The following is a 23,317-nucleotide window of genomic DNA, read 5'->3' as shown; positions in this document are numbered from 1 at the left end:
TTTCAGAATCTGTTACTTAAAAAAATATGAGAATACATCAAACAGAAAGATTATACAACATAATAAAGAGCACAGATGTTTAACAAAAGACCACCTTCAGTATTTTATAATTTACTGGTTTTGTTAAAGAGTTCCGTTTTTACCAGCGTAACTGATTTTGTGGAAGATGGAAACAATGGGCTTCCACCAGCCTGCTGTCTCAGACTCCTTGAGACTTTTCCCATCTTTACCTTTGTCCCTTCTGATCTTAAAGCAACATGCATTACCTAGGAATAGATAGATGGGATTCAGCATGAATATTATCCTTTCTCCCGCGTTACACGGAAGCATGAATGCGTCCTGCTGACTGAGTGGTGCTTATGATGTTTATGATTTAACAATGCCTCAACTCCCTGTCATGGCTTCTACCTCGGCAAGCATATTTTGGGACTACAGCAATCTCATGCACACTTCCTGTCATGTGGAACCAGAAATATGTGACAAATCTAAATGCTCTGTCTTGAAATACATTGGGTACAAGAAATTAAGTAAAATGCAGATTTTCATCTGTCCTCGTTTTTATTTCACAGATTTTTCATTCCTTGGTAAAACTGACACTCCCATGTAGAGCACTCTATTACTCTTACTGAACTGATCACTGGATTGAATATATATCTGTTTTAGGAGATGCCAGGAATTCTGCATTTTGTTTGCAATGCAGCTGTATACACACCTCTATGCCTAAATGATAGCACCATCCGCTACATGCATGGATATTATAGTGCAGACTCCTGTAGCTTGTGGCAGTCTATGAAAAAGAACCATTAAGAACAAAACCTTATCCTATTTCTAAGTCTGGAATATTAAAAGTTGATTAAATACAGTTTCAGAAAAATCACAATTACAGATTCCCTGTTCCTAAGGAATTCCACAGAGGAGAAATAATGTCTCTCATCATCATTTAAATCCTTGAACACACGCACACTTTAGCACTGCATGAGGGATGAGATCCTACCCATGTTATTGAGGCTGCTGAAGGTTTCCAGAGGGAACAGAGTTCTGGCAGCTGGACGTCATTTTTCAAATGTGCATTAATGCAGGTGTCTGGTTGGTTGAGCTGCTGCTGACTTCAGTCCCTCCTTTAAAGATAGAGTAAGGCTCTGCACAATGCGGAAAGGTCGAGTTATGATAATGAGAACCATTTCGGCAGCAGCTTGACACTTACTGGACACGGTAATCAGATAACAGTATAGGCAGCCCGCTCCTGTGCGCGCTGTGGGCTTTAAACCCATGAGATGTGCAGGAATATCCCCAAACCAGAGCCATGCTAAGCCTAAGAAGGGACTCCGAGGCAGCTCAGGGGACCGCAAGAGGGCGCCTCTGAGGCACAGTGGGATCCTGCATATGAATTAGGGGCTGGGACAAAGAAATGGGACATGGAACCAACCTATAAAGATTTTTGTCACTGGTTGAGATGAATGATAGACAAAGGAGGAAAGCTTTTGAAAATGGAACAGGAATGTATAAAATGCCAACACCGAGCACAGACAATGAAGAGAGACAGTCGAGTTTTTTCAGTATGTGGCAGGAAGGACATGCTCAATTTTCCTGCCTCACTGAATAGAAAAATGGGCTTTGTGCACCTTTGGTGTTGTTTTACAGTCTATACTAAATTACAGCAGCAAATGGGTAATCTTATTTAGATTCTAGCCAGGCCTCACACTAATGGAATGATTTCTAGGGTTTTGTTAGGCATGGCCCATAGCCAGAGATCTTCAAAGCTTTTCTCAGGATCGTCTACGGCGTCATCCCTACGTATAAACAGCGGCTATTTTCAGGTCTTGCTTGTGAACACCACTAATGTGCATCCGGTTAATACCATCTTGGGAGGGGTGTGGTGGCTCCTGACTGTAATCCCACCATTCAGGAAGCCAAGTCAGCAGGAATGTGAGTTTGATAGATAGCATCCTTTCTTTGCAACAAACAAACAAACAAAATCTTGGGCTACTGTTTCAAAGTTGTTATATAATTCTTAACATTTAAATGGTAAATGCTAAACTGGGCATGGTGGCTCCCATCTGTAATCCCAGCACTTGGGTGACAAAGGCTGGCCCACCTCTGTGAGTTCAAGGCCAGTCCGGTCTATACAGTGAGACCTAGCTCAAAGGAAAACACCAACAACCCGTATAGACAGAGACGTGTAGGTGTGTTAGGCTGTACAGGGTAATCTAGTGATATTAGCTCTGTGATGATGGCGACAGTGAGATATGGGGAAGATTTTACTTTAGACTGAGGAAAACACAGTTGTAGGATTGCAACAGCACCAACGATGCTGTAGAACTCTCTTAGCATTTTTTTTTTTCTATCTCAGGATTGGTTTCCCTATCCTTTGGCAAAGAATGCTTTGTGCAGTGATGGTTCCACTGACATCCTGGTAACAAGACTAGAAAAAAGTCATCCTTGTGGGACCACAGCGCCGCAAATCCTCCTTCTGCATATTCACAATTCACATGATGGAAATAAAATTTATGTAATATTTACACAGCCTTTGAAAACAGTTTAAAATAGCTTCATTTATTTGACTTTAAAAACTTCCTGTATTTAACTTTGCTAATTTCCTGTAACAATGCCATTTTACAATGCATGAGCGTGCGTGCGCACACACACACACACACACATACAGAAAATTTTCCATTTGTCTGCTTATTCTTTCCTGTGTCATTGTGTCAGGATTTATATCAAGCCTTAATGACTGATCAAGTCCTCTCTCAGGCAATACATTTCCTTCTTGAAACACCATAGATTTTCCCCCACAGTATTTTTTCTTGTTTAATGTAAGAATTGTTTCCAAATATAGAGACTCAGATTTTTGCATCAGAATTATTTAATGCTCTAAATTCATGGAGATAGATTGACATATTCATCTAAACAAATATCTCTCTAACAGACCAGACCTTCGTTTGTTCTAGTCGTTGCTTATTGAAGAAAAACCCATTTTTCGAGTATTAAAGGTTTTCTTTACATAGGACTCGTTTTTCTCATTGGTGTTATTGAGATGGTGAGCTGAAAGAGAGTATTCAGAAGAAAGCACCCTAGTGACTTATTTCCACATTTGTTTCTGTGTCAGCCTGTGATTGATCTCGACCAAAAGATCTCCGAGATGACTTCCTTTGGCTTTCCAGGTCAATTTGCATAAGAGAGATCTTCTAGATGACTTCCCTTGGTTCTCTAGGTTAATTTGCATGATAAGAAAGTCATGATATTGTTCCTTCTCTACTATTGCTAATTTTTTGTGGGATTCCATGTATTGCTTTAAAGTATGAATGCCATCGGGCACCGAGTTGTTTTCTTTAGTGATGCAGAGGGTGATGGCAGTGCGTTACCATCAAATATCATGTTGTAAATGGTTTGAGGTGGGCACTGATTATCTCAAGGAATTATCCTCGGAGTCCTAGCTCACACCTATGCGTTATACAGGAATGGGTTTCATTTTATCATGGCCTTTCATATCTCTGTCCATTCAGTATCAATCTTTGGGAAACAGTTATTATGCCAACTGCTGACCGCTAAAATGTCTTTATAGTCTCCATTAATCCAAGTTAACTACGGTCAGTTACTCTTTTTTTGTTGTTGTTGTTTGTTTGTTTGTTTTTCGAGAAAGAGTCTCTCTGTGTAACCCTGGCTGTTCTGGAACTTGCTCTGTAGACCAGGCTGGCCTCAAACTCAGAAATCTGCCTGCCCCTGCCTCCTGAGTGCTGGGATTAAAGGTGTGCACTACCACCCAGTTTACTCTTAAATTTACAAAAAATAAGGTTTATTATTATTACATTTAAGAACTTATCTCCTTCCTCATTCCTCACCATTGTTTCGTGGAGATGGTTGAGCAGGGAAGAACATTTGACTCAAGAGGGTGACAGGGGGAAAGATCTTTTCCCAGTGGATTTAGTTAGAAAATTGCATATCCCTTTAAATGTTCCCAAACCTTTGTTCTAATATATAGTGTTAGAAATGAGAACTCACTATAGTTTTGACAAACTAACCAAAAAAATATGTATTCTAGAAACTCTTGTTGAAATTTGTTACTTTGTTAAAGGATGCTATTATGTGTAAGGTTTCTTTAAAGTTTTTACGTTTACAATTTATTTTTGACAAAATTTAGCTCTGCTAAAATGACTCCATCCATTTTCTGGCAATGATCAAAATGAGCACTGTTGAAAAGGGATTAAAAATGAGCACTGTTGAAAAGGGATCGGAGTTGAGGGAGTCTGGAGAATCAAGCTGAATAAGTTGGTTTTCTTCTGGGTTTCTTAGAGTCCAGTGGAATTTGAGTGGGAAGGGGAGAGCATGGGGTAGAGGGTGGAGCCTGTCAGTGAGGACCTGGTGCTTGCCACCGTGGGTGGACAGCAGAAGACAGCCTTAGGCATAGGCCGTTGCCTTGTGTTAGGTGGTTCAGCTGTCCTCCAGCTCCCAGGGGTTTTTGTCTCTTTCTCCAGACTGGAGGAGGGGTGGGCATACAGATGCATGGGCTCTGGAAGTTCAGACTCAGGTCCTCATAAAGCAAGCATTTTCCCTGCCTTCCTTCTGCCCAGCCCCCGTGTGTGGACGGTTTGAGGTTATGCAGGAGGCAGATGATCAATCCACCACATTTGCATCGTGTGTAAGACATAATCTTTGAATCAGGTGATGTGGGTTTGAGTCCTCATGCAGCCTCTTTCTGTGATGTTGGCCCATATTTCTATACATTCTTATTAGTCTGTAGAATGGGATGTTGTAAAAATGAACTAAATGATGTATGTAAAGATGTCAAACTGTGCCTAATATGATCATCACAAAGTAAATTCTGGATACTTATTTTTCCAAAGACTATTCAAACACCAAGGAAACTACACTTACTAAAAATCACCCATAAGCCAGTCAGTGGTAGCACACACCTCTAATCCCAGCATTTGGAGGCAAAAGCAGGTGGATCTCTAAGTTCAAGGCCAGCTTGATCCAGGATAGCTGGGCTACACAGAAAAACCCTGTCTCAAACAAACGAAAATTACCTATAATGTCAAAGTATTTTTAAGTGAATATTAGTTTTCTTCAGATAGTTTGGGGTTTCTGAACTGCTTGTGCAATAAATATACAAATTCAAAAAAGGATCTCTACAACATAGAATTTAATTCTCATATTAAAATCACAGAATCCATTAACAAGCTCTCAAAGAAATTAATCGGGCTTTGAACATTTGGTTTTGAGGAGAGGCATTCTGAAATCTAGAGGTCCTCTTGCCAGGAGACTTTCATCCAGCTCGTTTGACCTCCAGGTCAACAGTACAAATTTTGGGGAGGGCTGATGAACTCAGTTTCAGAGGACATGTCACTAACAGCTCCCTTTCTGACTGGAGATAATAACAAGCACCTACTTAGGGAGGAGCCTAGGATGACTGTGCTGTCTGTGTAGGAGAAGCAGAGGAACCCGCTGCCTCTGAGTCCACATCTGCATGTCCAGCAGGCATCTAATAGGAGGGACCCAGTCCCTCCTCCTCTTTCCAACAGCTTGTGTGCCCAAGCACCCGCCGACACAATTCCTAGATTATGACCTTTAGTTTTGTCTTATTAATCCACTCACTTAGAAAATCGCTTCTTATTAAGGCAAGATAGCAAAAGCTTAACTAAGCCAATGATATCATGGTATTTCATTTTACACAACCTCTAAAAACACACAAATATCTCATGTGTGTTCCCATGAGCTTCATGTGAGCTTCTAGGTGTGCTCCTCCACTCTTCACATCATGTTGTTAAATAAATAAGTGTACCACAGAACCACTCCTCTGGCTTTTATTTTTTAAATGCAGCTAAACTGTGTGAGGAGTCACTTTTGAAAATAAGATATATTTCACTTAAAGATGTTCTACAGCCTCCAGGGTCCCCCAAACTTTAGCAGTCCATTGTTGTCTTCTGAACCCTCTGAACAGGGTGCTGTTAGGCAGTGTAGTCCTTGGCAGGGTGGTTTGCAACAAAACCACTTTTGAGACTGTTGAATTCAGAACACTCATTTAAAATGGTGTGGGTTTTGGAAGCAGCGTTATAAAGTAATTCCTAGGTAAGGAAGGAGAAGGATGTCTTGATTGACATAAAGAGAACCGTCTAATGCATCAAAAAGAGTTTTCAAACCGTTGGGTGTGCATCCCTTTAGATCCGAAGCAGTCTGCTGATCCTGGCCTCCAGGTTCAGACTTGCGGCACTTGGCCTGCAACTACAGTTTGCAGTCACTAGAGGTCAGAGTCTGACATCATTGTGAATAGGATATAAGGGACTCGGAGACAATAGTATTTCAGCAAAAACTCTAATTTTCTTGATAAAAATAGAAGAGAAGGGGAAAAAGTGAGACCATTGTTGTAAGAAGAGAGCTGTTGGCACTCGGGAAATAAAAAACAAACAACTGAAATCATTTCGCAAGGATGGAGAGAAAACAAAAAGCCCACAGAGCAATCTGATGATCAAGATTGTGTTGATGTACCATTTCCTTCAAGAAGACTAAACTGTGTTAAAACAATCCCAGCACTAGTGCTAATGGTAGTGGAAACGGCAGTAGGGATCAACTTGTATTGAAGACACGTTAAAACCTCGTTTTAGAGATGAAGGGGCCGGGCATGGAGAGCTGGAAAATATTTACACTTTCTGTAGTCACATTTCAGGGGTTGCCTACCCCCCTCAATAAAAATTCCAGTTGAGGGTGGAGGAAGAGCTGTTGACATGATGTTATATGATTCTCAGCATTATTCATAACTGCAGGATTTGAAAGCAAACTAACTGCCTACTACTAGAATTTCAAAACAAAAATAGCAAATAACATGCGGTTGTTATTATTAAAATCATAAGGTAAGATTTTCGATGAAAAGAAAAAAGGAATCAAGAAAATATATTAGTAGCATATGTAAAACTATGTAAACTATGTGCTTGTATGGGTAAAGATAGCAATCCAAAAAAATAAATAACAGCACGCATGTTGGGATTATAGGGACCATATACAAAAACCAAGGAAAGTCCTGGAGAGCACCGTTAGAACACCTGCCAAGCTGCAGCGGCACACAAGGTACTCCTGGCATTTCAGAGCCTAGACAAACTAGCTCGATTCTCCAGAGAGCACTCATCCGCCCTTAGCGGCTCCCAGACCTTGACTGGCCAAATCCATGCTGCTCAGCTGCGTCCGCCAGCACGCCGCAGATTCATCAGTAATAGTCACTGTTCTTCTTAGGGGCAATAACAACACACCCAATGTAGATACACGTTTTTAAAAAAAAAAGCATTGCTCAGCTTTGCCAACGGCAGTTCCTGGGAATAAAGTGCCACTTCGAATCACCCGATACTTCCAACAGAATGGTGACCTAAAAGAGAACAGAAGGGACAGGCAGATGGGTCTGGACTTGGACGAGCATGGAGACCAACTGTACCACCAATGATGACAGACTCACCTCGCCTTCCAACCGACCCTACTATACCTCTAGGCACAAAACCAGAGAGCAAGGGAAAGGTGACGGTCTCACGGTACTATCCGTACAGAGACGTCGGGTTTGCACATCGGGTCAGTTCTCTGTATGAATTCCTTTCTCTACCCAACCGCTTTTTGTGAGTCCTAATGCTCTCATTGTGTTCACTGGGGAGAAAGATCCAGATTCTTAGTCTCGTCCACAGACTAACCAAATATATGTAAGGCTCAAAAAACCGCAACTATTAAATCACAGCAGTATCTCTTTTTGAGGGCGAAGCTGATGGAGTAGAAAAACTGTGTCCAATCTTTAAAGCCCCTCCCCGGGGCGTGTTACTCACAGGCACACCCTTCCCAGTTAATCCTCCCAACATCCCGCTGCTGGGGGAACCTCCCAGCTGCTCCCCCTGCTTCGCACCGCCCCCCCCCAGCCACACCCACAGCATGCTGGTTATGGAACGTTTTGAATTAGCACTCTTTAAAAACTCCCTCTTTTCCATACGATGGCAGAGAAAACATTACAAACACACATTCCTAGTGCTATGAACAGAGTGAAGCAGAAAAATGTAACAATAGGCGTTCCCAAGTGGCCCAGGGAGGGAGACAGACCAGTAAAGCCTAGACAAACAGTGATAAAGACTGGCATTATGAAGAAGGTGACCCCTTACTCCAACAGGTTCCGACACATAAAAACAACGTGCCAATACAGACAGCAGTGGTCTCACATCAGGGGTTTCCTCAGAGACTATAGAGCATCGTCTATGTGCAGAGAGCTATTCTGGGTCCTTGGGACACAGCTGTAAACAAAGTAGGCAGAATGTCTCTTGGTTTGAAGCTCACATTCCTTCAGGAACTCTGACAGTGCAAGAACAATTCAAAGCAGATCAGGACACAACATATTTTCTTATTTACACGTCAAGGCAATTCTATACAACAGAAATACTGGAAACATTTGTATTGCCATGAGCAAAGAGAGGTGGTTTTTGCTGAAAGGTAAGTGCTCATTTCCAGAGATGTCGGGTGGCATTTACTGCTTTCCAGAGTGGTCAGTTGGCCATTATTTCATTTCCAGAGTCAGGCGGCATTTACTGCTTTCCAGAATGGTCAGTTGGTGGTTACTGCATTTCCAGAGGCAGGTGGTGTTTACTGCACTCTGTTGTTTCTGGTGAACACACAGTAGGTGACTCTGTTGTTTGCAGTAAATGTGTCCTATGTTCACCTCAGTGGTGAATTAGCAATGATGTGCCTTCATTCCTGGGGGAACACCGGCTCAGGTTCCTGGTAGCCTCTGCTGTCCACATTGCCGTCCTCCTAAGAACCTTGGGTATCACATGAATGGCAATAAAAAACCAGCTGCACCCACACTGAAAAGACGCCTCCACTTTTGTACTGCATTCAGCAAGGTTTTAAACTTCTCCTGCAGCCTCTGACTGGGAAGAACCTGCCTTGTCTACAGAGCTAGTTTCCCACATCAGATCACTCTTAGAGATGTTCTGGGGAGACAGCTCAGTGGGCCAAAAGCTTGTCATACAAGCATGAAGACCCAAGTTCAGACCCTCATTAATCACATAAAAAGCTGGGACTGGCCACATGTGCCTGTAACCCCAGCACTGGGAAAGTAGAGGCAGGGGAATGTGGGACCTAAGCATGTGTGCATGTGTACACACACTCACACACACACACACACACATATGTGCAAGCCAGCACTGGCAGAGAGGGGCTTACCAATTTTCTTATTCTGGGAGCTATGACTACATTTCTCTGAGTTTTAACTTCACAGCAACTATGCTTTCTAAAAATTAGTTCTCATCTGATAAACCCCTAATTTTGACCCCCTTCCCTCCTGCTGCTATCCCATCATGCACCACGGTGGTTCCTTGCCCCTTTCCGAAGTACACTTCCCCTTCACATGGGTGAGCACGCTCCTCCTTTTCTATGTGTATGGTATTGTAACGTCACTAGCACGGACTTCACAGCCAATAGGACAATACCTCGTGCCTCAGCCAGCTTATCTGGCAGATGTGCTCTTTACATCATATCACGGCCTTCTTGTGCTTACGGACAGTCAGTACCGCGGTGCCATGCTTGGGACTACTGTGACCAGCGCTGCCAAACAAGAAAAAGTGCCAAGAGGGAGACCGAGAGAGCACTAAGTTGGTGCATCCAGGCACTGGCTTCTCCAACGTGAGAGCCAAATGTTCACCCTAGCTGGGAAAGTGTCTAGAGACTCCACGTCTCTGCCATGACGGATACCCAGGAATGGCTGCCAGACTGCCGGGCTGGCCTTCAGTAAACTGGCAATCCTCAGTGAGGAGGTGACTTTACAGGAAGGAGGGGCAGATGGAGAGGCTGGAATGCACTTGACAGTGGAGATATTTTCCATGTTTCCAAAGGAGGCGTCTTGTGGTCACAGCATGTCAAGCATCCCTCTGGGTGTTAGTTTACAGGGGGATGCTCATAGGCGGGAACTCAGGCTCTAAATCAACTCCATGTGGAGTGTGAAGGAAAACACCCACAGTTAACCCTGAACCGTCCTCGGGGCAGGCTAGCTCTGCCCTCCTGGGGCACTAACTTGCTCACATCACATCTAAGAGGCCCTGATTTGGTGTTGCTCCCTGGGGAACAGTGGAAAGTGATTCTCACCACCCACCTTCTCTAGCTCTGCCCTCCTGGGGCACTAACTTGCTCACATCACATCTAAGAGGCCATGAGTTGGTGTTGCTCCCTGGGGAACAGTGGAAAGTGATTCTCACCACCCACCTTCTCTAGCCCCCTGCTGTGGAATTAACTTCCCTGGAAAAGCTACTAAAGGTAGTGGCTATGAGGCCCACCTTTGAGATCACTTGGGCTCAAGTTCTCAGGCTCACCAGGGGTGCTGTTTACCCGTGAGCCAACTCTGCTTAGCCACCGTGAATGAACAGGAGTAACCAATGGGCTCCAGATATGAAGATCCAACGCCCAGTAAGATGAGAGCCATTTGTGGTCTTGTGTATTGTCGTCTTCTGAAAACTTGTAGATAAAGTCAGTGTCCTTATGTTCTGCCCTCCAAACTAAATTATGTCCCCAAAGGACTGAGAAGATGTCCCGGCGTGTGCATGCCTAGATGAAGGACAGATCTCAGTGTTCCTCCGCGGGCAGCTTCTGTGAAGAATCAAGATGTACAGCACAATTATCCGCTTAGGCCCATAGTTCTCAACGTCCTGGGAGGAAATCTACAATGTTCCCATTTCTGACCTCCTCAGACTCTTCCAATTCAAAGCGGGCAGCTGCTTTTGCTCCGAACTAACCGACTTTGTCACTTCTCTGTGAACAGAAATTTAAATTAAAGGCATAGCTGTAAGCACCTCTATAGGTAAAACTTCCCGGAAACTCAGCTCTCCCTTTCTCATCTTGAAATCTGCTTCTTTGTAATCCCTCTTGAAGCAGGCTAGCACAGGGACGAGGTCAGTGGCCTGGGACTCTGCCGGGTCTGGCCATGCACACTTCTGTTCCAATAATGCTCATGGCAGGTTAGCTCCTTCACAGGCACACAAATCCGTTTCTGAACAAGGCACCTAGCAACCAGTTAGCAACCTAGGACCCCCACCCACATCAAGTTACAGGCACCCCCATCTCTGAACAATGGGATAAGTTCTTTTTCTTTTAATGACTTCTAAGCTTGGTGTGTCTATTCAAAGGTATTCTCAATACATCCTGAAGGTCAAGGATAGGGTGGGCCGGTAGTTACCAAACCCGAGTCGGTTTAAAGTATGTACGCAGTAAAGCAAGACTGTGTTCTCAAGGAACCCCTCAGGGAGACTCAGGGGGAATCTGTTCACCATCTCATGCCTGTTCATAATCGGAAGTGCATATGATTAAAGTCGAATGCAGAAATACATGGTAGGAAAATGATTATAAGACCCAATCTATCAACCAAAACAGAGAACCTCCCTCACTACGGCCCTCAGCAACCAAACTCCTCCTTCTCCTGAATTCCGTAAAAGGAAGCCCCAAACAGTAATCAGGGCCGTTCAGCATCCTCACGCACATGGCCCACTTTCAATCTGGACAGTGTCTCCCACGACATGCTTTGCGAATCACATGATGGAGTCTGCATTCACCCTGTGCTACAGCGTCCTATGTGCTGAAAATACCATTCTAAGGTAATTTTTTATTAAGCCTTGGTGTGTTTTTAGTGTTTTTTGATATCAAGACACATTGTACAAAAGGTTGCAATATCACATGAGAAGGAGCTCCTAAGTAGTGCAGCCCAGAGCCTGGTCCTCAGCCTCGAAGACTTGGAAAGCTGAGGAAAAAAACAAAACAAAACATCTTCCTCACCAATTACTCGCATTAACCAAGTACACGGTAGCCAATTATAGAGCCCATCTGTGGTGGTTTGAAAGAAAATGGCCCCCAAAGAGAGTGGCACTATTAGGAGGTGTGCCCTTGTTGGAGGAAGTGCGTCACTGTGGGGGCGGGCTTTGAAGTCTCCTTTTCTCAAGCTTCCCTCAGTGCGTCTGCCGGTTGACTTCCTGTTGACAAGACCCAGCACTCTGGGCTCCAGCACCGCTCCTGCCTGCACGCTGCCGAGCTCCCTGTTGTGACGAAGATGGACTGAACCTCTGACACTGTAAGTGAGCCACCCCGGCTCAATGTTTCCTTTATAAGAGTTGCTGTGGCTGTGCTGTCTCTTCACAGCCATAGATAGTAACCCTAACTAAGGCACCATCTATTTCCTTAGAGGAAACCACAGACTTCTCAATCTATCAGGCAAGCTTAAACAATCAACTAGTACTTTTCCCTCTTTGGGGGTTGGCATGGAGTGTCAGATAAACCCAGCAAAGGACACATGTCATAGAGTGAATGAGAGATTAGTCAGTAGACAGTGGCCACAAGCACTCGCTGGATAGTAGCTCCTGCTGGCTTCTGGATCTGTGTGTCAGCTGGCCATGACATAGCCAACACCTCCCCCTCTTCACCCAAGCTGCCTCAAAACAAGGCACCAATTTGGGCTTGCAAAACTATAACTCCATATCATTAACTTGTGATTGTTCCCCTAACATTTGCAATAGAGTTCATAGACTCTAATCAAAACTAATATTTTGTTTTTATCAAGATAGTGCTTATTTATTCATCTACCCATCCCTTCACTGTAGTAATACTTAGCAAAGAGTATTTAACGAGCATTTTCTTGTCATTCAGCACCATGCTAGCCTTGAATTAGACATTGCTGTGGGAGGTACCAATAACAAGATATATTGACTACCCCAATCAAAGCAGTTCTTTTCCTTTTCATTATTATTATTTTTCATTTATTTCACTTCCCTTGTCTCTTCCCTTTCCCACGCCCCGCTTCCCATTTACCACTCCCATCCACTCCTGCTCAGAAAGGGGCAGACCTCCCATGGGAGTCAACAAAGCATGCCATATAAGTTGAGGCAGGACCAAGCTCCTCCTCCCCCTGCATCAAGGCTGGGCAAGGCATCCCAGCATGGGGAATAGGTTCCTAAAAGCCAGCTCAAGTGCCAGGGACCGGTCCTGATCCACTGCTAGGAGCCCCACAGACAGAGCAAGCTACACAATTGTCACACACACATGTTGATCCCATGCTGGCTTCCCAGCTGTCGGTCTAGAGTGTGTGAGCTCCAAGGAGCTCAGGTCAGCTGTCTCTGTGTCCCTGCCATCAAGGCATATTCTGACCAAACAGCGCATTGATGGAAGGAATACCATGAAAATACCCACAGCCAGAAGGCTATCTTAAAATTTGAGATGCAACCAAGGTTTGGAATGAAATATAGGCTTCCAAATGAGAAAGAAGAAGCTGTATGTAGAAGATGATCACACCCAAAATAGTCTTCAGTAAAAACGGCTAAAAAGTGACCTGATCCTACTGGGTATGGAAAATTCTACCCTCAGAAAACAAGTCTCAATCAATTTTAGGATTCTGTACAAAGTCATTTTTTATGTGTACATACCCATATATAGGCATCTTTATTAGCCAATGTAAGGTATGGAAACACATGTGTTTACTGCTCTCACAGTTAAGTGCAATTAATCCTCCTGAGAATGGAAGGGCGTGGCTCTCTTGGGGAGTGATTGAGTGTGGAGGCACCTGCTGGGACATCTCCTTTGGTAGTCAGGCAATCCCACAATTCTGGATCTAGAGGCCTCCTCTGAAAAGGAGTAAGAATTTTATTGTACAGACAAGGATGCCGATCACTGGAAGAGAGCAGACACCTTCTGGTGAGCTACACATTCAGTTCTTCACTAAAAAACAGTTGTAAATCATTGGTCCCAGGGTTTGTCAATGTTGAAACCTCCTGAAGCCTGGTTCCCAGGTTAGCCTGATATAACACGTGCTACATTGATGTCAGTTTCTTTTGCTGACAAGGAAGCAAAAAGCTTAAATTCCTATTACATTGTCCCCATTCCTCTGTTCAATGGATGATAAGAGAAGAATACACATTTTCTGGTTATACATCAGAGATTATTTTTTCTGCCTTCAGCTCCCATCTTTAAAAAATTATTTTATGTACTAGAGAGATGGCTCAGTGGTTGAGAGCATGTAGCACTCTTCTAGAGGTCCTGAGTTCAATTCCCAACATCCATGTCAGATGACTCACAACCACCCATACTCATGTGCATATCCTGCCCCCTCCCCACCACACACACACACACACACACACGTGTACGCACACACACGCACGCACATGTGAGTGCTTACATGCATGTAACTAACAACTTAAATAAGTAAACCTTTACAGGCTTATTCGATACACCAAGTTTTACTTTACACTGCTATGACTTGAACATGCTACACAGCACACTCCTGCCAAGCTGCATCCCCAGCCAACTCTCTCTCTCTCTCTCTCTCTCTCTCTCTCTCTCTCTCTCTCTCTCTCTCTCTCTCTCTCAGCAAGACTCCTACTCACAACTGATGGCTGTGTTTTCATCCCATGCTGAAATCACCAAGGACCATAATAACATGCTCGTGTCAAACCAACAAAGCATGTAGGCAAAGTAGGCTGCAATCCTGTAGACTAAGTAAGCCTTTAACATTCGTGCTCAAACATCATTAGGAGTGTCAAAACAAAGTGTGGATGGGTCTCACCCATTTGAACAAGTGGCTCCATGCCCCTCCAACCTAAAAGATCCTGGATCAGTGATGAGTGTGTGTCTTCAGTTTGGAAACCATAAAACAAAACAACAGTAATTACCTTGCAAGGCAGACACAGCCTGGCAATAGGAAAAAGGGAGAGATGGGATCCCAGGCATCGCCTCTCTCCTGAGCTTTTGCAGTCACTGCCTCACTCTATGGTTCTTCTCAGTCTGTGCCAGCTGAGAACCGTTAGCTTTAGACCAGTTTTTGGTGTGCATATAAAAAGGCAAGGTCTACAGGGCAACCACAGGACACAAATTAGTTACAAAATAGAGGTAAATGCAAATTATCTCTTTCCTATTTTTCCCCCACCTTGCCCATACTTCCTTAAGAGATTAGAGTTATTCAGTCATAATAACCATTCCCACTCTTTGTCACTATCCACTGTTGTATGAAGAAAATAAAGCGTGGACTTCAGAAAGCTCCCTTCCTGAAATTTTGTGTCTCCTGGAAAGCACCACGGAGTTGTGGTGACTGTGGAGTGTCCCTCTAAGGCAAGCCTGCTCCCATATGCTCACTCTGCAGAAAACTGAGTCCAGCTTTCTGTAATTGTTACTTCTAGACAAAAGCAGAGGAGGTGAGAACTTTGTGCACGGGTAGTACTGAGTGTGCAGTTAGTGAATGAAAGCTGCTTCTCACTCATAAGTCAACTCGACACACGATCTGAGAGGAGAGAGCCTCAGTTAAGAAAATGTTGGGAAATGTTCTTAATTAGTGATTTATGTGGGAGGGGCCAGTCATTGTGGATGGGGCCATCCCTGGGTTGGTGGTTCTGTGTTCTATAAGAAAGCACAGAATAAATCATGAAGACCAAGCCAGTAAGCAGCACCGTCCGTGGTCTCCACATCAGCTCCTGTCTCCAGGTTCCTGCCCTGCTTGAGTTTCTGTCCTGACTTCCTCCAGTGATGGACTATGATGTGGAAGTGTGAGACAAATAAACCCTTTCCTGGCTTTTTAGTCACTGTGTTTCATTGCAGCAATAGAATCCTTAACTAAGACAGGTACACTCCTAGTTCCCAGGGTAATTTCCATGTCCGGTTACTACTATATTTGATAACAATGAGTATTTTAACATATTATTAAATGTTTTAAATAATGTGGTCTTTGGCATAGTGTTCATAACCCATGAACCCTGATGGGGAATGTCCTTCTGTATGTGTTTCTCTTATTGATTAATGAATAAAATACTGTTTGGCCAATAGAGGCAGGAAGATAGGCGAGATGAGGAGAAAAGAATTCTGGGAAAGGTAGGCAGAGAGACCATGTAGCCGCCAAAGGAGTAACAACAGGTCTGGGCAAGCCAAGACCACATGGAAATATTTAGATTAATAGAAATGGGTTAATCTTTAAAAGAGAGTTAGCCAATAAAAAGCCCTAGCCATCGGCCAACAGTTTTATAATTAATATACTATCCCTGTGTTTATTTGGAGCAAAGTGGCCACAGGACCTGGTAAGACAAGAAACTCCAGTTACAGAATCCTGTCTCTGGTGGGGATGACCCAGAAGGTCTTCTGATAGCCACTAGGAAGAATCAGGCTCTGGTAACTCAGGGCAGCACCAACTTGTGTTTGCCTGCAACCTTCTCAAACCCACATTTAAGAACTTGGAACTGGGTCACACCAAGTCAGATTTCAGCCTCTGGCTTAATGATCAGATACTGTTGTGTGTAACACCTAAATTGGTGACACTCTCAGAGACCATGGTCAAATCCCTTAGCACAGGCTGCATTCACTCCAACAACTGGTTCCTCTGAATCCCTAAGACAGGAGGCTTTCTTCCTCACTGATGTTCCTATCTATTAGAGGTAGAGCAACACAATACAGTGAAAACAATTAGCACACAAGCAGCCCAACACCCACTAGATACAGTGAGTGCCCTCCTGTGGTGCAGCAGGCAGCTCTGCTTACTTCTGATTCCCAAGACCATTTATGCGCTGATTAGAAGCAGGAATGCAAAGGGAGGTGATGAATTGTAGGTCTGAACAGCCTGGTCCCTGGCTTAGTGTCACTGAAATGCCACACTCGTCACTGAAGTCTGTTGATAAGACTGCCGAGGCTTCACAGTTTCCCAGCAGACTTTTCTCAGGGGCCCCAGCTGTGAGTTAGCGCATGGGGTGTCCTGTCAGCACAGAGGGCTTGCTCCATATGGAGTTCTGAACGGCGTTCAGATTGTGAGAGCAAACTAATACCTAGGTCAGAAAGGTTGGTGTTTGATTACAAATCTAAAGTAAGTATGGTGCTTCAGTCTCCTAGTCGGTCAGCATGAAGAGTTGCGTGGCAGAGACAGTGCTATTCTGAGGGGACCCTGCCATGCATCGGTGATGAAGAGGGACTGTTTTGCATATATTTTCTTTCTCTCTCTTTCTTTCTTTCTTTCTTTCTTTCTTTCTTTCTTTCTTTCTTTTTTTTTTTTTTTTTTTTGGTTTTACAAGACAGGGTTTCTCTGTATTGGAGGCTGCCTTGAATTCACAGAGATCCGCCTGCCTCTGCCTCCCGAGTGCTGGGATTAAAGGTGTGCGCCACCACCGCCTGGCTTGTTTTGCATGTATTTTCTTAGAACCACTTGGGAAAACATCAGGATGCTCAAACTCACTGATGTAGAATAGACTATTATGGGATATTATGTGGTATTACCATAAACTGACTAGGGACTTTTTCAAATAAATTGGAGCAAAAGCTCCAATTTCTCTGGAAAGTTCATCCCTAGAGAATAAGCAAATTTCCCAGGGCTACATAACTCTGAAATGAAAAATTGTGGCTGAAAATAATCTGCCCATGTGGTTCTTAAGCCAGGGACCAAATCCATAGAAGTTGTTCTTAGAAAAATTTAAAAACATAGTGTAAAGTTGGGTAAGTCATTTTCACATCATAAAATGGATACAAAATAGGCTGTGGAAAAAATCCAGCATTTTTCTCTAGTGTCCATCAAAGGCTTGATATCATCCAGTATTGATCATAGTTACCAGTTAATGGAGAGCACATGTGCAAAGTGTCTGATGAAGAGAGTCTATCACTCAGCACAAGGCAGAGGTGGCCCACTTGTCTTGAGAACACTCGACTCTGAGAAGACTTGCTTTTGATCTCTTCCCCAGCCCATCTTATGAGAAAGTCAAAATCGATGACTTAGATCCATACTTTCCCACCGAGCACTGGAAGTGACAAAGAGAGTAACTCTAGAGAGTAAATTTCTGAAGAAACGTTTCAATGGACAAAACATCTGCAACCCAGGAGAAGTAGAGATGAGAGAACTTAATGTCTGTGATCTTAGTGACTGACATATGACCACACCCACGGCATCGTCTCCCTAAGGCAGTGGGGCTCCTTCCAGCATAAATACGATCTGCACTCTGCAGAACACCTTAGCACTCTCGTGCGGTGCTCTCACTCAGTACACGGGGAAAGTGGCATCAGTGACAAACGACAGAAGAAGGCTGGGAGAGAGGCCAGTGATCAAAGTGCTCGCCTACTCTAATGCTTACACAAGGACGCAACAGCCAGAACACACATGCATGCATGCACACACTCACACATGCATATGCGCAAATGTGCACACATACACATGTACACACAGCAAAAAACAAAAGAGGCAGTGTATTGAAATTGTCAGAGATGTGAAGAGAAGCAAAGAAGACTGTCCTACAGCTAGAACACACACTGCAAATGATGCTGTGGCCTCGATGGACCAGACCAAGCAATGATCAACCCAAAGATATCCACATCCTCATCTCCAGAAGCTAAGAACGTACTTCACTGTCTAGAAAAGGAAGACTAAGCTCTACAGGGGAAATTCATGTTATTAGTCCTCAAACCTTAAAACCAAGAGATGATACCCACGTGAGCTGGCAACGGGAGGCAGAAGAGCGTGCCAGAGTGACACAGTATTAGAAGGACTCGATTCACCATCACTGCCTTTAAGAGAGTGGAGAGGACCAGGGGCCAAGGAAAGCAGTCCTGTAGGAGCTGGAGGGGGGGGGGAATGGCAGTGCACCCTACTGGAGCTCACAGAAATGAAAGCAGCCCTGCCTGGCCTTTTGTCTTGGGAGACGTGGGTAGATTTTGTTTTAACCTCAAATATTATTTATCAAATACTATTTCAGTATTTGGAGTCCAGAACCGAGTATATGGTAGGCACAAAATTAATATTTGCTCAACAGAATTCAACGGAGAACTCTAAAATGCAGCAATAAGGCTTGTGATTTGTGGTCACCATGGAAAAAGATGGTCTCACTCTGCTGCTTCCGCTCCCACATTCCAAGTGCTGGCACTATGCATATTTAGCATCATGCCAAGCTGGCAGTTCTTTTAAAACTATTTTACATTAAAGTTTACTTACTTATTTTATTGGGGGTGTCTGGGGGCCACAGCATGTGTGTGGAGGTCAGAGGACAACCCGTGAGGGTTCACACTCTCCTCCCGCCACTCAGGTTGCACGGACTGAAGCCCTGGCGGCCATCGGGCTTGGCATCAGAGTGTTTTTACCTGCTGAGCCTTCTCACCAACTCCTCAGCTGCCAATTCTCACTAGTGGAGGATGTCAAAAATAAACTGAAAGTGTAGGTTGAGGATATCTATTATTTACTGATTTTATTTGTCCCTGGAGGATTTTGAAGTGTGAGGCAATCATCCATGCTTTCCCAAACAACATCCCTCCATTGCTCTCCTCCGCTTGCTCCCTTCCTCTGCCAAACAAGCCCCTCTCTGCTTTCATTTCACACGAATCCCACGACCCCTCCCCCCCACAAGGTATCTTCCTCCGTTAAGATCACCTACCTCCTGATGGATCCTTAGGTTTCTCTACTCCTTGTCTATTGTGAAGTATACGGTGATAAACACGGATGTATAGCTGTTTCTTTGACACATATCCAGGAGAAGGACAGTTAAGTTGAACACAGTGTGATATCACACACACATGCAAATTCTGTAACAAACTTCATTGTTCTGTATGCTTAAAATCAACAAAAACAATTAAGCTTAAAAGCGAATGAATGTGTAAAGAAAAGTTACTCATCTACACACAACGCTCTGCTGTGAGAAGGAATAAAATCCTGCTACCACGACAATGTGGATGGAACTGGAGAGCATTGCGTTAAGTGAAATAAACCAGCACAGGACATCACCACGTGATCTCGCTCTTGCTTTGAGTCTAAAGAACTTGAGTTCCCAGGAGCTGAGAGCAGAATGGTGGTTACCAGAGGCCGGGCAAGCAGGAAGTAGAGAAAAGGAGGCAAGCTGTAGTCAGAGGAAAGGAAGAAAGGCTTGCTTTCATTGCACAGTGGGGCAAGTAGGCAGAACAAGAAAGAACTATATATTTCAAACGTGCTAGAAGGACGGACTGTGAAAACTCTGATTTAAAAGTGTATATTTAAGAAAATGGTTTTTTGAATAGTATTTAAACATTATACAAAATTTACATACATTGAAGTATCACATGTTACTACATCTATATGTATGATTTTCCTTTCTCATGTAAGTTAAAATAAACTTAATTAGTAAAATACATCAATAAACAGAGGTAATTTTTAGTTGACTAGCATAGAACATGTTAGCAGGGAGGAATTGAAATAAGAGGATTCCCTGTTTTCTGAGATGGACACTAATCCACACAAAATACATCTTTCTTAAAAGTTTGGATAGTCATTGGCAATCACATAAATTATTGATATTGATTAATTATTAACCATATGAATGATTACATCTCTCCAGACAAGAGCTAAGGATTCTTTTAAATAGAAAGAGGCTTTGACTGGGAAGTAGAGATGGGAATATCTGGAGTCCCAGGCTTGCCAGGACTTCAGAAGGAGCGCAAGTCCAGACCCAGGGAGATTCTACACCCCCAAAGCGATACCGGATTCTTAGATCACCTACACTGAGTGTGTATGTGATGTTCACAAGCTGAGTGTACACTCTGTCTTTATGTACTGAGTGTGCATGCTACCTTCATGCACCGAGTGTACATGCAATCTTCATAAACCGAGTGTGCATGAGATCTTCAGGCACTGAGTCTACATGCGGTCTTCAAGTATCTAAGAGATGGTGCTGTTTGCAGCATCCTGTTATTATATGTAGTCAATACCTAACATCGGCATTCTGAGGCCTCAGTCTCCAAAAGCAATACTCACCATGTGGAAAACCACCTAACTGAACAGGAAAGGCAGAGACAAAAGTGGGGAACGTGCCCTCTTCTAGTAAAGGGTGGACACACTTTGCTTGTCAAGGCTGTAAATATGCACATGCCAGTGATAATGGAGTACATTGTCACACAATTATTTCTCAAGTTATTTGCCCTAAGTTAAGAGTTACACATCATTTAGACTTTCTAGTCTGTTTCCTAAGCTGCAGTTTTAACTGACAGTTTCCTTACTGGAAATATTTTGCTTAGGAACCTGTACTATATTGGCCCCAAGCATTCTAGAAGGCTAGGAGGCCTCCCTTGCTCTGCCTCTACTGCAGGGTACATGTTAGCAGTACCACTCACAGAAGTCATGGTGCCTTTCATTGTCCAAGGTATGAATCTGACAACTTTGCCTTCATCACTGGATTCCTCTAACCTTTCAATCATGGTGCTTAACAGCCCTTTTTATAACCGTGTTTAAAAAATGTGCCCCTGAGTTATAGCTATCAGAAGCCAGAATTATTCTTTGTTTTCTTATCTGGCTTTCTTCCCATGCCATTCATTAAGATACTGGAACTCTTTATACCTTACTCCCTAGTTTCCGACTGAGGACATGTAGATTCTGAATCATAATTAGGGTTATACAAAACAAAATTGAGCACTAAACGTGTTTTTGGCTAGTTGTCTTGACTTTGGTTCAGCTGGAATAGTAACTCTCCAACAACAAACGAGGCCAATGAAGAGACCAGAGCAGATTTCCAGGAGATTCTGGCTTCAGTATAGGTTATCAGACTGACTGGGAGGCTTTCAGCTGGCTGCAAGGACCAACCTGTTGAAAGATAATGGCTCATGTCACTTATGGTGCCCCAACATCAGAATTATAAGGAAACGTCCTTATTAGAAACAAATCCAAAAATGCAGAAACAAAGACAAAGAAAGTGCCCTCCAAATACACATACCATCTCCTTAGCGATTTCAGACAAAAAAAAAAAAAGATACTGATTAAACATGCTATATGTGTAAGCGTTTCGGGCGGATCAGATGGAACAGGAGTGGGTCAGGTATCCTGGAGCTTGGGAGCCACAGAATACTGAGTGTTACACAGCTCAGGTGGAAAGGTATCCTGGAGCCTGGGAGCCAAGGATACTGAGTGTTACACAGCTCAGCTGGAAAGATATCCTGGAGCTCAGGAGCCAAGGACCACCACAGGTTGCAGTAAGCTTAGCAGCTTACAGCCCAGCCTCAGGGAAAGGCTTCCCAGTGTATCCACTCTGCTCCGGCAGGACAGGGTCTTCCAGCTGGGGATGTTCGCCTAGTGTAGCAGTTTTGCTCCCCAGGAGGTTTCTCAGGGGAAGTTGCTACAGTTCAGCTCTGCTCCTGAAGAGCAGAGAGCAGGGGGTGGGGGGCAGAGTGTAACAACTCCGCTCTCCCAAGGGAAGGTTTCCTTAAACCTGCTCACTCTGCTCTGCTCTGCCCAGGGTCGCCTCTGCTCTGCTGCCACCACAAAAGATCTTCATGCAAAGCTCAACCGAAGGAGTTTATTTGAAGGAAGCAGCTGGACCAGCCAAGCTGAACATACACAGGGTTTATATAGGGATTCTTGGGGATGGGGAAGTTTTTCCAGAGTAGGGATTGGTCCGATTTCAGTGCTGAGCTCAGATTGGCTAGAGCTCTGCTGGAGGATTGGTTAGTTTTCTGCACAGGATTAAGGTCAGATTTGGCTCTGGTTTCAGGGCCAAAGTGTTTCTTTCTCTGGTCCTTTTTAGCCTTTTGGCTCCAATTTGAGGGCCAGGGTGCATTTCTTTCACTGACTCAGATTCCAGGTGTGGGGACACCAGACCTTGACCAGAAACCCACTTCCCCTTCGACCTGGGAGCAGGCAGCTGTGAGATAATGTTTACTGAAAAAAATTCAGTGCTATAAAGCTCTTGATAGGGCTCAGATAAGGGCTCGCTCACTGAAACACCATGACTTTGACACCCCCTACGGCTAGATGCTTCTTCCTGTCCCCCTGCTGGTGTCTCCCCGATTCTGGGGCCGGAGATTAAACCACCAGCCAGGAGGGTGAGAAGTCTGGGAGAGTTGTTGGAGAATTGTATGTAGATGGATGGCAGAAGTCCTTAAAAAGGGAAGCATTTTTTCTTGGAGGGATTTCTCTTCTCCTAAGCCGACTTGGGAAGCATAAAGTTTTCTTAAAGCAACCGACCAGTCTCTGTGTCATCTATCCCGACCACCTTGTGACATTCTCGGATGCAGGCTGCACAGCAGGTGCGACATCCAGGGACAAAGTGTGTTCCTTTGGTACTGGTTTCAGGGTCAGGGTACATTTCTTTGGTTCTGGTTGCAGGGCCAAAGTGTGTTTCTTTGACTGGCCCCTTTTACCTACAACATGAAATGTTTATCGTTTGTGTATGTGGCCTGTCTTCTGATTCACGCTGTGTCCCACGCTACCGTCTCGCCAGCAAGAACAACGCGGCACACTTAGGATCTTTCTGCAGAACAGCTTTAATGCATCTTGAGAGGGAGAGCATAAGCTTACAGAGCGGAGACCCGGGGAGCGAAAAGCCCAACCCTTATATAGCTCAGCAGTCCCCGCCTCGGATGTGTCATCTCC

At 44.1% G+C, this 23,317-nt stretch overlaps 1 long non-coding RNA gene across 1 annotated transcript; it reads right to left on the bottom strand.

The window, feature by feature from the left end:
* Nucleotides 1–6,844: 6,844 nt before the first annotated feature.
* LOC110342333 lies at nt 6,845–22,295 on the bottom strand. Its single transcript, XR_002384377.2, has 4 exons — nt 22,163–22,295; nt 21,290–21,532; nt 19,362–19,440; nt 6,845–7,351 (listed from the first exon to the last, which is right to left on the bottom strand). It is a non-coding gene; the product is annotated as an uncharacterized LOC110342333 (long non-coding RNA).
* Nucleotides 22,296–23,317: the final 1,022 nt, after the last annotated feature.

The sequence above is a fragment of the Mesocricetus auratus genome, unplaced genomic scaffold (assembly GCF_017639785.1).
Source record: "Mesocricetus auratus isolate SY011 unplaced genomic scaffold, BCM_Maur_2.0 Super-Scaffold_100041, whole genome shotgun sequence".
In the NCBI taxonomy this organism is placed as follows: domain Eukaryota; kingdom Metazoa; phylum Chordata; class Mammalia; order Rodentia; family Cricetidae; genus Mesocricetus; species Mesocricetus auratus.
Note: the sequence above shows the minus strand (reverse complement) of the source record. Positions and strands in the feature narration are given on the sequence as shown.